This window comes from Salvelinus sp. IW2-2015, linkage group LG8 (assembly GCF_002910315.2).
Source record: "Salvelinus sp. IW2-2015 linkage group LG8, ASM291031v2, whole genome shotgun sequence".
Lineage (NCBI taxonomy): Eukaryota > Metazoa > Chordata > Actinopteri > Salmoniformes > Salmonidae > Salvelinus > Salvelinus sp. IW2-2015.
In genome coordinates, this window is record NC_036848.1 from 2,907,049 (window position 1) to 2,924,506 (window position 17,458).

A 17,458-nucleotide genomic window follows, 5' to 3' on the forward strand; every position below is an offset into this window, starting at 1 on the left:
GGATGTAGATGTGTATCACCTGGATAATGTGCCACGGTGCAACTTCAGCTGTTCCGTCCATGAGGAGGATGAGGGGAAAGGGGATTGGTTTAGAGGAAAGTCTTACTGAAGGCAATAAGCAGTCCAAGGCAGTCCAAGCCATGGTAGAGGTAGAAGATGGGAAAAGTGGAGCACTATGGGGAAACGTGGTAAAAAGAAACCCCACAAAAGTACTAATTGTACAATCTTATTCTCCATCTTTATATAACACATCAGCAAAAACAAGTAAAAGTAGCAAAATGTTTCAGCAAAATGTAAGCATCATTTGTGCATTTTTATCCTCTGGTTTCACAATGCAGGCTAATCGTGCACCTCATTTCCCCCCTCTCAGACCACTCCTGGTATCCTCCGGCATAGTTGACGGACCTGAAATTAGAGAAGGCAGACATCATCCTTTACCAAAAATTCCCAAGGCATCAAACAGAGTATACAGAGCAGTATTGTCAAAACATATACTCGTACTTTTGGAATCCCAGGCCTCGTGCCTTGTCTGTGGCCACGCCTCCTCGCCGGCCCATCTGACAGTGAAACACCAGCTCAGGGGCATCCAGGGGAGGTTTGGGCTAGAGGTCGACCGATTAATCGGAATGGCATTTTTGGACACCGATTTGGTCGTTTTTTAAATTTTATTTTTTTACACCTTTATTTAATCTTTATTTAACTAGGCAAGTCAGTTAAGAAACACATTCTTATTTTCAATGACAGCCTAGGAACGGTGGGTTAACTGCCTCGTTCAGGGGCAGAACGACAGATTTTTACCTTGTCAGCTCGGGGGATTCAATCTTGCAACCTTACAGTTAACTAGTCCAACGCTCTAACCACCTGATTACATTGCACACCATGAGGAGCCTGCCTGTTACGCGAATGCAGTAGAAGCCAAGGTAAGTTGGTAGCTAGCATTAAACTTATCTTATAAAAAACAATCAATCATAATCACTAGTTAACTACACATGTTTGATGATATTACTAGTTTATCTAGCGTGTCCTGCGTTGCATATAATCGATGCGGTGCGTATCGTTGCTCCAATGTGTACCTAACCATAAACATCAATGCCTTTCTTAAAATCAATACAGAAGTATATATTTTTAAACCTGCATATTTAGCTAAAAGAAATCCAGGTCAGCAGGCAATATTAACCAGGTGAAATTGTGTCACTTCTCTTGCACGCAGAGTCAGTGTATATGCAACAGTTTGGGCCGCCTAATTTGCCAGAATTTTACGTAATTATGACATAACATTGAAGGTTGTGCAATGTAACAGAAATATTTAGACTTATGGATGCCACCCGTTAGATAAAATACGGAACGGTTCCGTATTTCACTGAAAGAATAAACGTCTTGTTTTCGAGAAGATAGWTTCCAGATTCTACCATATTAATGACCTAAGGCTCGTATTTCTGTGTGTTATTATGTTATAACTAAGTCTATGATTTGATAGAGCAGTCTGACTGAGCGGTGGTAGGCAGCAGCAGGCTCGTAAGCATTCATTCAAACAGCACTTTCCTGCGTTTTGCCAGAAGCTCTTCGCTGTGCTTCAAGCCTATCAACTCTCGAGATTAGGCTGGTGTAACCGATGTGAAATGGCTAGCTAGTTAGCGGGGTCCGCGCTAATAGCGTTTCAAACGTCACTCGCTCTGAGACTTGGAGTAGTTATTCCCCTCATAATCGGTCGACCTCTAGTTTGGGCACCCCGTATTTTGCCTGGATCTCAGCAGGGTCCAGCGCTAGGGCACTAGGGCACTCTCCACTGTATCAACTGGGAGAGGAGACACAGGAAGTTTACAATACGGCTCAATTTACAATAAAATAAATATACCAAAATAGCTGGCTCAGTGACAACAACAATAAATCAATCCTGTTTAGCAAATTTTGGGCTGAATTATACCCATGTGAATTGGGGTTCATTATTTTTCCAAAGGTTTGGACTCCGGACAAGCAAATCCCAATTGGACCTGAGAGTGTAACTCAACTCAAGGACTCCGACTGGGAGCTCACCTGGAATATGGATTGATCCTGGAATGTGTCCTCTGTCTACCTCCTCTTTGGTCCGTACATCAACCTTCTGGCCAGTTGTTCTTGGCCAGAAGGGCCTTGAGGTCAGAGTAGGAGATATCCTTATCTGTGGAGAGGTCAATTTGCTACATGTAACACCATGGTGTCAAGGCTTTATTTAGCCTAGTGCAAACTTAACATACATGATTTACAACTACCTTCATGCTGCTTCCTGGCACTGACCATAACCTTCCTTTCCGGAAATAAACGTGTAGGACAATAAAATGTATTCTACTACTGAGTCAGACAGTGCAGATTGCAGAAGTTGCCCCCAAAAAAGACAGAAAAGTTGAGTCATTGTATGATAGCACACGACCAGCCACTTTCAAACCACACATTGCCTATCAAATCCGATTATCCACCCCTAACTATAACATTTTCCGACAAGATAGAACTGCCAAAGGGGGCGGAGTTGCAATCTACTGCAGAGATAGCCTGCAGAGTTCTGTCTTACTATCCAGGTCTGTGCCCAAACAATTTGAGCTTCTACTTTTAAAAATCCACCTTTCCAGAAACAAGTCTCTCACCGTTGCCGCTTGCTACAGACCACCTTCTGCCCGCAGCTGTGCCCAGGACACCATATGTGAATTGATTGCCCCCCATCTATCTTCAGAGCTCGTGCTGTTAGGTGACCTAAACTGGGACATGCTTAACACCCCAGCCATCCTACAATCTAAMCTTGATGCCCTCAATCTCACACAAATGATCAATGAACCTACCAGGTACAAGCCCAAATCCGTTAACACAGGCACCCTCATAGATATCATCCTAACCAACCTGCCCTCCAAGTACACCTCTGCTGTCTTCAACCAGGATCTCAGCGATCACTGCCTCATTGCCTGCGTCCGTCACTTCAGCGAGCAGGCTTTTCTAATCGACCTGGCCAGGGTATCCTGGAAGGATATTGACCTCATTCCGTCAGTAGAAGATGCCTGGTTATTCTTTAAAAAGTGCTTCCCTCATAATCTTAAATAAGCATGCACCATTCAAAAATGTTTGAACCAGGAACAGATATAGCCCTTGGTTCACTCCAGACCTGACTGCCCTTGACCAGCACAAAAACATCCTGTGGCGTACGACATTAGCATCGAATAGCCCCCGCGATATGCCACTTTTCAGGGAAGTTAGGAACCAATATACACAGGCAGTTAGGATAGCAAAGGCTAGCTTTTTCAAACAGAAATTTGCATCCTGCAGCACAAACTCCAAAAAGTTATGGGACACTGTAAAGTCCATGGAGAATAAGAGCACCTCCTCCCAGCTGCCCACTGCACTGAGGCTAGGAAACACTGTCATCACCGATAAATCCACAATAATTGAGAATTTCAATAAGCAATTTTCTACTGCTGGCCATGCTTTCCACCTGGCCACCCCGTCAACAGCTTTGCACCCCCCACAGTAACTTGCCCAAGCCTCCCCCATTTCTCCTTCACCCAAATCCAGATAGCTGATGTTCTGAAAGAGCTGCAAAATCTGGACCCCTACAAATCAGCCGGGCTAGACAATCTGGACCCTGTCTTCCTAAAATGATCAGCCGGAATTGTTGCAACCCCTATTACTAGTCTGTTCAACCTCTTTCGTATTGTCTGAGATCCCCAAAGATTGGAAAGCTGCCGCGGTCATCCTCCTCTTCAAAGGGGGAGACACTCTAGACCCAAACTACTACAGACCTATATCTATCCTACCCTGCCTTTCTAAGGTCTTCGAAAGCCAAGTTAAAACCTGTTATGGCTGCAGCCCGGCGCCGGTACACCTATGACAACATCCAGCTCAAGTGCAGGGCGCGAAATTCAAAATCTATTTTTTTTTTAAATATTTAACTTTCACACATTAACAAATCCAATACAGCATTTGAAAGATAAACATCTTGTCAATCCAGCCAACATGTCCGATTTTTTAAATGTTTTACAGAGAAAACACCACATATATTTATGTTAGCTCACCACCAAATAAAAAAGAGGACAGACATTTTTCACAGCACAAGTAMGATGCAAGTAGCATGCACAAGKCAACCTAACTAACCTAGAACCAACCTAAATAACCTAGAAAAAACTKCCTCAGATGACAGTCCTATAACATGTTACACAATAAATCTATGTTTTGTTCAAAAAATGTGCATATTTTAGCTATAAATCAGTTTTACATTACTGCTACCATCATAGCTACAGTCAGAAATCGCACAGGAGTAGCCAGAGAAAATACAGACACCAACGTCAACTACTAATTACACATCATAAAACATTTTCAGAACAATATATGGTGGATAGCTAATGAAAGAGAAAGATCTTGTGAATAGAGCAATATTCCGATTTTTGAAGTGTTTTACAGCGAAAACACCACATATATTTATGTTAGTTCACCACCAAATACAAAAGACAGACAGACATTTTTCACACACGGTAGCATGCAAGTAGGATTCACAAAGCTAACCTAACTACCTAGAACAACCTAGAACCAACCTAAATAACCTAGAAAAAACTCCCTCAGATGACAGTCCTATAACATGTTACACAATAAATCTTGTTTTGTTCGAAAATTGTGCATATTTAGCTATAAATCAGTTTTACATTACTGCTACCATCATAGCCACCATCACGCTACAGTCAGAAATCGCACGGAGTAGCCAGAGAAAATACAGACACCACGTCAACTACTAATTACACATCATAAAACATTTCAGAACAATATATGGTGGATAGCTAATGAAAGAAAGATCTTGTGAATAGAGCCAATATTTCCGATTTTTGAAGTGTTTTACAGCGAAAACACAATATATCGTTATATTAGCTTACTACAATAGCTAGCACACAGCAAGCATTGATTCTAGTCAAATACGGTACGCATAAGCACAAGTTCGACAGATATATGAAAAAGCATCCCAAATTGGGTCCTTATCTTTGTTGATCTTCCATCAGAATGTTCTCCAAGGGGTCCTTTGTTCAGAAACGTCTTTATTTCGATCCAGAACGAACAATTTCCCTCTTGAATTAGCAAGCACACTGGCAGTGCTACGCTAACCTCTCCATCTTGAAAAACTTATTGCGTCGCATCACGTCTAAAGTCCAGAATAAATTTCAATAATATAATTAAACTATATTGAAAAAACATACTTTAGGATGATATTGTGACATGTATCAAATAAAATCGAAGCCAGAGATCTTATTCACCGTTAACGAGTGTTTTCCAGGAGCAGAGTCCAGGTCCTACTTCGCGCCCAGAAAAAAAAATAAAGTGCGCAAGCCTCACTCCAAGAGGTTGTGTTCAATCCCAGGACGAGATAATCAAGTGCTTTCTTCTCTCACTTCCGCATGACACCCAGAGGAAGGCGTATGACGTGTTTCTACAGTCCTAAGTGACATGCCCTTTTATAGACAAGCTCTTGAAGAGCGACATCGATTTTGGAAATCTCACTTCCGGATAGGAAATTGGCTGTAAAAAGAGTTCTGTTCCACTTAGAGAAATAATTCAAACGGTTTTAGAAACTAGAGACTGTTTTCTATCCAATAATAATAATAATATGCATATTGTACGAGCAAAAATTGAGTAAGAGGCCGTTTGAAAATGGCCACATATTTTCCATTTTTCAATACGCCCCCTGTAGCCATAACAAGTTAACAAACAGATCACCGACCATTTTTAATCTTCTCCTTCTCCTTTTAATCCTTCTCCGCTATGCAATCTGGTTTCCGAGCTGGTCATGGGTGCATCTCAGCCACACTCAAGGTCCTAAACGATATCATAACTGCCATCGATAAGAGACAATACTGTATTCATCGACCTGGCCAAGGCCTTCGACTCTGTCAATCACCACATTCTTATTGGCAGACTCAACAGCCTTGGTTTCTCAAATGACTGCCTCGCCTGGTTCACCAACTACTTCTCAGACAAAGTTCAGTGTGTCAAATTGGAGGGCCTGTTGTCCGGACCTCTGGCAGTCTCTATGGGGATGCCACAGGGTTCAAATCTCGGGCCGACTCTCTCCTCTGTATACATCAATGATGTCGCTCTTGCTGCTGGTGATTCTCTGATCCACCTCTATGCAGACAACACCGTTCTGTATACATCTGGCCCTTATTTGGACACTGTGTTAACTAACCTCCAGACGAGCTTCAATGCCATACAATTCTCCTTCTGTAGCCTCCAACTGCTCTTAAATGGAAGTAAAACTAAATGCATGCTCTTCAACCGATCGCTTTTTAAAATATAATTCACTGAAGCTTGAGACTCATATCTCCCTCACTAACTTTAAYCACCAACTGTCAGAGCAGCTCACAGATCACTGCACATATCCCATCTGTAAATAGCCCATTCAACTACCTCATCCCCATACTGTTATTTAGTTTTTTTGCTACTTTGCACCCCAGTATCTCTACTTGCACATTCATCTTCTGCACATCTATCACTCCGGTGTTAAATTGCTAAATTGTAATTATTTCACCACTATGGCCTATTTATTGCCTTACCTCCTTTATCTTACCTCATTTGCACACACTGTACATAGACTTATTTTCTACTGTGTTATTGACTGTATGTTTGTTTATTCCATGTGTAACTCTGTGTTGTTGTTTGTGTCGCACTGCTTTGCTTTATCTTGGCCAGGTCGCAGTTGTAAATGAGAACTCGTTCTCAACTAGCCTACCTGGTTAAATAAAGGTTAAATWAAAAAATWAAAAAATAAACCTGGTGTTACACTGACAAAATCAATGACATTTGATCCAATGTATTATGGCTCACAGAGACAGATGATCAAACGGCGCTGCGAACTGCACGAAGAAGGTAAATGCAGAATACAGTCGTAGAATACGCACTTACCTGAGTTTGCCATCTTGTTTATCGGTGCCCATTTGAATGGAATCTTCTCATGTAGTACTGTATTTCCTCATTCGTTCCATGTTGATTGTTTGAGTGGTAATCATTGGACGACATTCTTAAAAAGGAGGCACTTCAGCCAGTATTGAAGCTATAGCCAATCAGACTGATCTTCAACCGCACATCATACTCAAGTTTCAAAATAAAAGTTGCATTACTGTAATAGGAACTTTTATTACTTCCAACAGTATTAATTTAATTCTATCAAAATATGATGTTCCTTACGTTAAAAACAATCACTCACACAAACTCAGCCAAAATTATGAAAGCACTTTTATTAGAAAAACAATTGCTTTTGTTATTCATCATGATTATTCAGTTAGTTTCATTTATTCTACACATGAATCTGACTGCCATAACTGCTCTGTCTTGATCCTTCTGAACACAAGTTAATTTGCCAGCAAACAACCTGCAGTCTCTTTAGTCACAACGCCTCTTAAGATTTTGTTAGGGTTATTTAGTTCACAAAAGTCCAAAGTTCTTGTTTAATTCCTATATTCATAAGTGCAGGATTCTGAACAACCTGAGCACAGTGCTGGTGAGTCACTGGTGAGTGAAGCCATTTTGGCTCTGTCCCGTCCCAGTTGCTTTACTCCTACATTCTCTCTAAGGGTCGCCTGTGCTACTGAATCACTGTACCGTCTGTAATCTCAAAACTGGATCACAGCATTCCCTCTGTGCTGTAGGAGGGGTTTCCCAGCCCCTCTGCTGAGTTTTCCCCTGTTTTACATGTCTGTCGCCTCCAGAGGACCAGGGTGACCAGGAAAAGGAGCAGGAGAAAACCCAGCCCCCCTCCGATAACCCCTGCCCTTAGGGCCAGGTTGGTGGCCTCAGGGGGGTCGTAGCGCAGGCAGGAGAGCTTCGAGGGGGCGCTGGTTCCCGCCATGTTCACCGCCTCCACACACACCTTGACACCTGCCTCTAGTTCCCCCAGCACCCCGCTCCGAGAATCACCCCCGAACTGGAGAGGTTCTCCTCTTCGATCTTCGATCACGACCCGGTACCCAGATACCACAGAGGCTGGAGCGCACCACCGTACCTCTGCCCCTCCATCAGTGCCTGGCACTAGCTTCTGGAGGTGTGGAGCATGAGGCGGCTCGCCTGCACCACTTAGACCAGGGCAGAGGCATCTGGTCTGGGCAGAGAGCTGGGAGCAGGGGAGGCTGGTTGTCCTGGCAGGATGGTAGTCACAGGGCTTGGACTGCATCGGACTAGAGTAGAAGTGATGAGGCTTTGCTGTGGTTAGGAGGGAAATGGAAGCATCCTCTTCGTGTCGTCATCTTCGTCGTAGTCGAAGCCCATGCCGGTAACGTATTGGATCTTGGGGTATGTGACTGGCGGGGAGGTGGGAACGGCGTGTGTGAGAAGGGGCGGGTGTTGATGAGGCGGGTGGGAAGCAGGTCAGGGGTCAGTAGTAGTAGAAGGAGCAAGCAGCCAAGTTCCACCAGAATGACATCATCTCTGTGAACAGAAATGGAAAGATTATAACCACAAGTAGGAATTACCTCCCACATTATACCCATGTCAACCCGTCAGGAGGAGGCACAGGATACAACAGACAGAAGATATGAATGATAATGTACTGTAGGCAACCGGTTCACAGAGAGATAATGTACTGCGAGGAAAACCGGTTCACAGAGAGATAATGTACTGTAGGACAACCGGTTCACAGAGAGATAATGTACTGTAGGAACCGGTTCACAGAGAGATAATGTACTGCAGGAAAACCGGTTCACAGAGCGATAATAGTACTGTAGGACAACCGGTTCACAGAGAGATAATGTACTGTAGGACAACCGATTCAGAGTGAGATAATGTACTGTATGACAACTGGTTCACAGAGAGGTACACTAACAAGCCTGATTCTCAAGGAGTTAAAAAAAAGAAAGACAGAATTAATTCTGTACAAAGGTTACAAAGATGGACAACGCTGCCCACCACATTTAGTCACTATTGTACATAAAGCAGAGTGGAGTGGAGGCTGCTGAGGGGAGGACGGCTCATAATAATGGCTGCAATGGAGCGTATGGAAGGGCATCAAACCATGTTTGATGTACTTGATACCATTCCACTTATTCCGCTCCAGCCATTACCACGAGCCCGTCCTCCCCAATTAATGTGCCACTAACCTCCTGTGGTAGATAAGCATCCTGGGGTTATATAGGATTTACAAATGTATGTAGGTGAAGGGTCACTTGTTAGGGCTTTAATAATGAACATTAATTGGCTCAGATGAGTAACCATTAAAAACACAACAAAGGGAAAGTGGAGTCTCCACCAGCTAGTGCTCTCTTCTCAGTTGACAGCGTGCCAGACAAATCTGTGGGAACCCAAGCTGAACTCTCAACACATGCTAGTCCTCTATTTAGCTTCCACATACTTTCATCCATAGAATAACACAGCAACATTCTAAATGATTAAAGTTGTTGTATGGTTTTATCTGAGTTGATGTTGACTAGGTTAATCAATCATTCATCTTTTTAGGTGGTTGTGAAAATGCGAGAAACATGAGTACAGTCATGCTCTCAAACATCACCATAGCAACCAAGTGAAAGAAAACTATAACATACCAATGCGAGTAGTGATCTTTTACTATACCTGAAATGTAGAATAATAGGATATCTAATGTCTCTTCCCGCAATCCCTCTTCACTCTTCTTTGTTATTTTCTTAACTCTCACATTCTCTCTCTCTCCCTCCCTCTCTCTTTCTCCACACCAGCGTCTTCTTTTATTCTCACCAAACTTCCCCCTCCTTTTTAACACCCCCTCATTTCTACCCTCTGTGCTTCTCCCCCCCCCTCTCTCTCTTTCTCTCAATTCAATTCTCTCTATCTCTCACTCCAGGTCTCCTTGGCTCTTTCCGTTAGGGGGGAGGGTGTACTGTTCGTATGTGTCCCTCCTTGCATACTAATTTACTCATCAGTAGTAGTAGGCAAGCTTGAACAGGCTTGTTTGTGTGTGTCAGTGTGTTTTTCTATGAGGAGGAATATAGTATGTTGGCTGTTCATTACATAATTGTATGACAAAGTGCCCATGTATTTTTGTGTGTAATGTATGTGTATAGAACACGAGTTTGGGATCAGATCCTTTTAAAGCATGTGACTCACAAACTCACATTCCAGTGTGTGCAGGAGTGTGTCAGCGTGTGTGAGGGTGAATGCTTGAGTGTGTGAGTGAGGGAGGGAGGGAATGTTTGAGCATGCATGTGTATTGTTACAATCTCCATGGTGTTCATTGTTGCAGACCTGAAGGAGAGGAGGATAGGGGTTGGGCTCCAGTCCTTTTAAGGAGAGCTGGCAAGGTGGACTAGCTGGGACATGACAGAAGTACCAGCATCTGACTGATAAAGAGAGCGAACCAGGAAATCAGAATCAGAGCTGGAATCACTTAGCTTCCTCTTTGTCCCATGCTACACCCCAAATACTACTGCTACCCAACACCTCACTGATACCCCCATACCCTGAGTTGTTATCTACTACTACAATCTACAACATGACACCTCATCTTGACTACAAGACGTGGTCACCTGATGCTACCCCCAACATGTCACCTTAAACCCCAAATATTATGAGTTGTAACTTTATTGGTGGGTGTTATGCAAAGACTTGTCTATACTTATATGAAGTTCAAGTGAATAATTTATGTATGAAGAAATAGAATGTATGTATCATGGAGTGAGACTATAGGTATACACAGTGTATTTGGAAAGTATTCKTACCCCTTGACTTTTTCTACATTTTGTAATGTTACAGCCTTATTCTAAAATGTATTTAAGAAATGTTTATTCTCATCAATCTACACACAATKGCCCATAATGACAAAGAAAAACATGTTTTTAGACATTTCTGCAAATGTATATATAAAGAAAAAAGCACAAATAAATTTACGTAAGTATTCAGACCCTTTACTTAGTACTCTGTTGAAGCATCTTTGGCAGCAATTACAGCCTCAAGTCTTCTTGGGAATGACACTACAACTTTGGCGCACCTGTATTTGACAGTGGTGTAAAGTACTTAAGTAAAAATACTTTAAAGTACTACTTAAGTTGTTTTTGAGGGTATCTGTACTTGACTTTACTATTTATATTTTCGACTACTTTTACTTTTACTTCACTATGTACTTTTTACTCCACTATGTACATTTTACTCCAAACATTTTCCCTGGCACTCAAAATTATTAGTTACAAATTGAATGCTTAGCAGTAAAGGAAAAAGGTCCAATTCACACACTTATCAAGAGAATGTCCCTGGTCTTCCCTACTGCCTCACTCAACATAAATGCTTCCTTTTAAATTATGTCTGAGTGTTGGAGTGTGGCCCTGGCTGTGAAAAAAACTAATACAAAAATGGAATTGTGCCGTCTGGTTTGCTAAATACAATGAATTTGATGTATAGCATTTACTTTTACTTTGTACTTTTATTCAAGTATGACAATTTAGTACTTTTTCCACCACTGTACTAAAGTCCATTTAAAATCTGATATTTTTTTACTTTTACTCAAGTAGTATTTTACTGGGTTACTTTCACTTTGACTTGAGTCATTTTATATTAAGGTATGCCAATTGAATACTTGTTCCACCTCTGGTATTTGGGGAGTTTCTCACATTATTTTCTGTAGATACTCTCAAGCTCTGTCAGGCTGGATGGGGAAAGTCGCTGCACCGCTATTTTCTGGTCTCTCCAGAGATGGTCGATCAGGTTCAAGTCCGGGCTCTGGCGGGCCACTCAAGGMCATTCAGAGACTTGTCCCAAAGCCACTCCTGCGTTGTCTTGGCTGTGTGCTTAGGGTCGTTGTCCTGTTGGAAGGTGAACCTTCGCCCCCAGTCTGAGGTCCTGAGCGCTCTGGAGCAGGTTTTTAATCAAGGTTCTCTCTGTACTTTGCTCCGTTCATCTTTCCCTCGATCCCGACTAGTCTCCCAGTCCCTGCCGCTGAAAAACAGCTGGCACCACCATGCTTCATCGTAGGGATGGTGCTAGGTTTCCTCCAGACGTGACGCTTGGCATTCATGCCAAAGAGTTCCATCTTGGTTTCATCAGACTAGATAATCTTGTTTTTCATGGTCTGAGAGTCCTTCAGGTGACTTTTGGCAAACTCCAACTGTGCTGTCATGTGCCTTTTACTGAGGAGTGGCTTACATCTGGCCTACCATAAAGGCCTGATTGGTGGAGTGCTGCAGAGATGGTTGTCCTTCTGGAAGGTTCTCCCATCTCTACAGAGGAACTCTTGAGCTCTGTCAGTGGGACCAACAGGTTATTGGTCACCTCCCTGACCAGTGGCAATTTTAGCATGTAAATCTTGGTGGGGGAAACAAACATTTTGGGGGGGGATGCATACCAGCAAAGCTACTACACAACACAACACAAACAAATACATGAATTGCACTATAACGGTGACAAACGCCAAAAACTGTAAGGGCCTACATAAAGCTGTCCCAACAGCAGTCCCAACACCTTACCACTGCTACACCTGGCTATCAGTGGAGCCTTGTCTGGCAGCAAAACAGTTCATTCAGCCTCATTTACTGCCTTTAATTTTTTTTTTGCTGATATGGCTGACTTGCTTAAACAAATGTGATTTCTACTGACAATTGAGATGTACAAACTATGACATAAGGGGATGACAAGCAGATAAGAGTTCATCTGTAATTTTTATTAAGACATTAATGAGCGAGCTTGGACGGACATAGTCAATATAACTATTTGTTCAGCAGTTTTAAATGTACAGCAACAGAATTCAGAACACGTGCCATTCTTAGTGTTCACCCTGTACATCAAGTCAGAACCGTATGATAAATAAAGAGGGCATATAAGCAGACAATGAAAGCTCTACAAATATTCAATGATTACATTTCTCTAAAACAGGTTATAGGCTACATGTGCACCACCAAATCAGAACAGTACACAAAATTAAGAGGGAAAAATAGACCAAATTATTAGGGTGAGGCACATGGGCTTACTACACAACATACACTTAGTATTACTAGTATTACTTTCTTAGCTACGGTATACATATCTCCCTGGCATAATACATCATTTATGCAACTGCATACAATACATTTTTGGACCCACCTTGTTGTGCTGTGCTCACTTGAACAGGAAGATGGCGCGGCATTCCTTTGTGGGCAAATTTTGTTATCAAACTTTGTCATCAAAGTCTGGAATTCTCTGGATTTATGGTGCTTTCAAGACAAATGGGAACTCAGAAAAAAACAAGGTTGAATCATGATGACGTCAATGATCTTCAGGTCGTAGCTCGAGAAAGAGGCCCATGTTCCCGACTTACAATTCTGAGTTGGATGACCATTCAATACTTATTTTCCCAGTCGGAGCTAGTTTTGCCCCGAGTTCCCAGTTGTCTTGAACTCACTGAAGTCAGATTTCCCAGTTCCAAGTTAACAGTTGTTTTGAACGTGGCAGAAATCATGCTGGATTGACAGCATGGCCAATGTTGAATGTTTATCATTTTAAACTAGGAAAAGAGACCCTTAAACCCCGACTTGGACCACACACCCACTCCACTGAATAGCAGGCTAGTGATTGCTTTGCAATATTTGCAGTTAGCCACTGATTCCTTCCAAACCACTCATTGTTGAATTTGCGATTTCTAACTTGTTGTGTAATGTTTATGTCCAATGGCTGATGAGCACCGATATGTTTTATCTATAATTTCTCTTCATTATTAAAAGTTTATATTTGACAAGGATTAAAAAGGATTTGCCAGTAGATTGTCGACTTGATTCATGATGATGACTGCTAGCTAAAATTTTGAATGTATGATGTTGACATGATCAGTCCAATCAAAGCTACTGTAGATATGAAGTGACTTGATGTCATTTTATCTGTGGCGAATGACCTTGAGCCTACTTGGATGGGCACTTCTAATGTAATTCTATGGCAGCACCCAAGGGGCTTGAATTTTCAAGCTCTACCCTTAGATTTGGCGGTGACGTAGTCTCCCCATGAGTGACAGAACACTGAGCTAATCATGGCGCAACTAGAGAGCATTACCAACCCCTACCCTCCGTATTTTCCGCTGGCTGACCCACCACCACAGAAAGCCCTGAGCTAGGCTGAAACACCTGCATTTTGGAGCTGCCTTACTCAAGAAAGCAAAAAAGAGACCATGTTTTTATGCAGCTTTATTAACTCAAGGATTTTATATATTTTTTTACAATGTTTGCAAACTGATGTGAAACGTACTAATACCTAAATAACATGCAAAACAGGCAACCCCCCACCACATTTTTTTGCAAGAAATATGATGCTCAAAACAGATGGGGCTCTGCCCCAACTGCCCTGAATGACGGGTCGCCACTGTCCCTGACCAAGGCCCTTCTCCCCAGAATGCTCAGTTTGTCCGGGCGGCCAGCTCTAGGACGAGTCTTGGTGGTTCCAAACTTCTTCCATTTAAGAATGATGGAGGCCATTGTGTTCTTGGGGACCTTCAATTCTGCAGAATTTCTGCTCTGACATGCACTGTCAACTGTGGGACCTTATATAGACAGGTGTTTGCCTTTTCAAATCATATCCAATCAATTGAAATTACCACAGGTGGACTCCAATCAAGTTGTAGAAACAGCTCAAGGATGATCAATGGAAACAGGATGCACCTGAGCTCAATTTCGAGTCTTATATCAAAGGGTCTGAATAGTTATGTAAATAAYCAATTTTTATTGTTTTGTACATTTGCAAAAATATTCTAGAAAACTGTTTTTGCTTTCACATTATGGGGTATTGTGTGTAGATTTATGAGGAAATGTTTTTATTTAATCCATTTAAGAATAAGGCTGTAGRGTAACAAAATGTGGAAAAGGTAAATACAGTAGGTCTGAATACTTTCCGAATGCACTGTACAACTCAAGACATGAATCATGCTAACATTACATCACATATATTATGCTAACATGACAGTATATAAATCATGCTAACATGACATCACATTAATCATGCTAACATGATATCACATGCCTTGAATCTATTCTACCGTGCCCAGAAACCTGCTCCTATTACTCTCTGTTCCGAACATACTAGACGACCAGTTTTTATAGCCTTTAGCCGTACCCTTATCCTACTCCTCCTCTGTTCCTCTGGTGATGTGGAGGTTAATCCAGGCCCTGCAGTGCCTAGCTCCACTCCCATTCCCCAGGCGCTCTCATTTGTTGACTTCTGTAACCGTAAAAGCCTTGGTTTCATTCATGTTAACATTAAAAGCCTCCTCCCTAAGTTTCTTTTATTCACTGCTTTAGCACACTCCGCAACCCGGATGTCCTAGCCATGTCTGAATCCTGGCTTAGGAAGCCCACCAAAAACCCTGAAATTTCCATCCCTAACTATAAKATTTTCCGACAAGATAGAACTGCCAAAGGGGGCGGAGTTGCAATCTACTGCAGAGATAGCCTGCAGAGTTCTGTCTTACTATCCAGGTCTGTGCCCAAACAATTTGAGRTTCTACTTTTAAAAATCCACCTTTCCAGAAACAAGTCTCTCACCGTTYCCGCTTGCTACAGACCACCTTCTGCCCCCAGCTGTGCCCAGGACACCATATGTGAATTGATTGCCCCCCATCTATCTTCAGAGCTCGTGCTGTTAGGTGACCTAAACTGGGACATGCTTAACACCCCAGCCATCCTACAATCTAATCTTGATGCCCTCAATCTCACACAAATGATCAATGAACCTACCAGGTACAAGCCCAAATCCGTTAACACAGGCACCCTCATAGATATCATCCTAACCAACCTGCCCTCCAAGTACACCTCTGCTGTCTTCAACCAGGATCTCAGCGATCACTGCCTCATTGCTTGCGTCCGTCACTTCAGCGAGCAGGCTTTTCTAATCGACCTGGCCAGGGTATCCTGGAAGTATATTGACCTCATTCCGTCAGTAGAAGATGCCTGGTTATTCTCTAAAAGTGCTTCCCTCATAATCTTAAATAAGCATGCACCATTCAAAAATGTTTGAACCAGGAACAGATATAGCCCTTGGTTCACTCCAGACCTGACTGCCCTTGACCAGCACAAAAACATCCTGTGCGTACGGCATTAGCATCGAATAGCCCCCGCGATATGCCACTTTTCAGGGAAGTTAGGAACCAATATACACAGGCAGTTAGGATAGCAAAGGCTAGCTTTTTCAAACAGAAATTTGCATCCTGCAGCACAAACTCCAAAAAGTTATGGGACACTGTAAAGTCCATGGAGAATAAGAGCACCTCCTCCCAGATTCCCACTGCACTGAGGCTAGGAAACACTSTCTCCACCGATAAATCCACGATAATTGAGAATTTCAAGAAGTAATTTTCTATGGCTGGCCACGCTTTCCACCTGGCTACCCCTACCCCGGTCAACAGCCCTGCACCCCCCACAGCAACTTGCCCAAGCCTCCCCATTTCTCCTTCAACCAAATCCAGATAACTGATGTTCTGAAAGAGCTGCAAAATCTGGATCCCTACAAATCAGCCGGGCTAGACAATTTGGATCCTCTCTTCCTAAAATTATCAGCCGAAATTGTTGCAACCCCTATTACTAGCCTGTTCAACCTCTCTTTCGTATCGTCTGAGAACCCCAAAGATTGGAAAGCTGCCGCGGTCATCCTCCTCTTCAAAGGGGGAGACACTCTAGACCTAAACTGCTACAGATCTATATCTATCCTACCRTGCCTTTCTAAGGTCTTCGAAAGCCAAGTTAACAAACAGATCACCGACCATTTCGAATCCCACCGTACCTTCTCCGCTATGCAATCTGGTTTCCGAGCTGGTCATGGGTGTACCTCAGCCACGCTCAAGGTCCTAAACGATATCATAACCACCATCGATAAGAGACAATACTGTGCAGCTGTATTCATCGACCTGGCCAAGGCTTTCGACTCTGTCAATCACCACATTCTTATCGGCAGACTCAACAGCCTTGGTTTCTCAAATGACTGCCTCGCCTGGTTCACCAACTACTTCTCAGACAGAGTTCAGTGTGTCAAATTGGAGGACCTGTTGTCCGGACCTCTGGCAGTCTCTATGGGGGTGCCACAGGGTTCAATTCTCTGGCCTATTCTTTTCTCTGAATACATCAATGATGTTGCTCTTGCTGCTGGTGATTCTCTGATCCACCTCTACGCAGACGACACCATTCTGTATACTTCTGGCCCTTCTTTGGGCACTGTATTAACTAACCACCAGACGAGCTTCAATGCCATACAACTCTCCTTCCATGGCCTCCAACTGCTCTTAAATGCAAGTAACACTAAATGCATGCTCTTCAACAGATCGCTGCACGCACCTGGCCACCCATCTAGCATCACTACGCTGGACGGTTCTGACTTAGAATATGTGGACAACTACAAATACTTAGGTGTCTGGACTCTCCTTCCAGACTCACATTAAGCATATCCAATCCAAAATTACATCTAGAACCGGCTTCCTATTTCGCAACAAAGCATCCTTCACTCATGCTGCCAAACATAGCCTCGTAAAACTGACTATCCTGCCGATCCTTGACTTCGGCGA

General features: G+C 42.8%; 2 pseudogenes; both read right to left on the minus strand.

The window, feature by feature from the left end:
* Positions 1-314: 314 nt before the first annotated feature.
* On the minus strand, positions 315-6,916 carry LOC111967085 (thiosulfate:glutathione sulfurtransferase-like; annotated as a pseudogene).
* Positions 6,917-7,215: 299 nt separating this feature from the next.
* LOC111967233 (LRRN4 C-terminal-like protein) lies at positions 7,216-8,416 on the minus strand (annotated as a pseudogene).
* Positions 8,417-17,458: the final 9,042 nt, after the last annotated feature.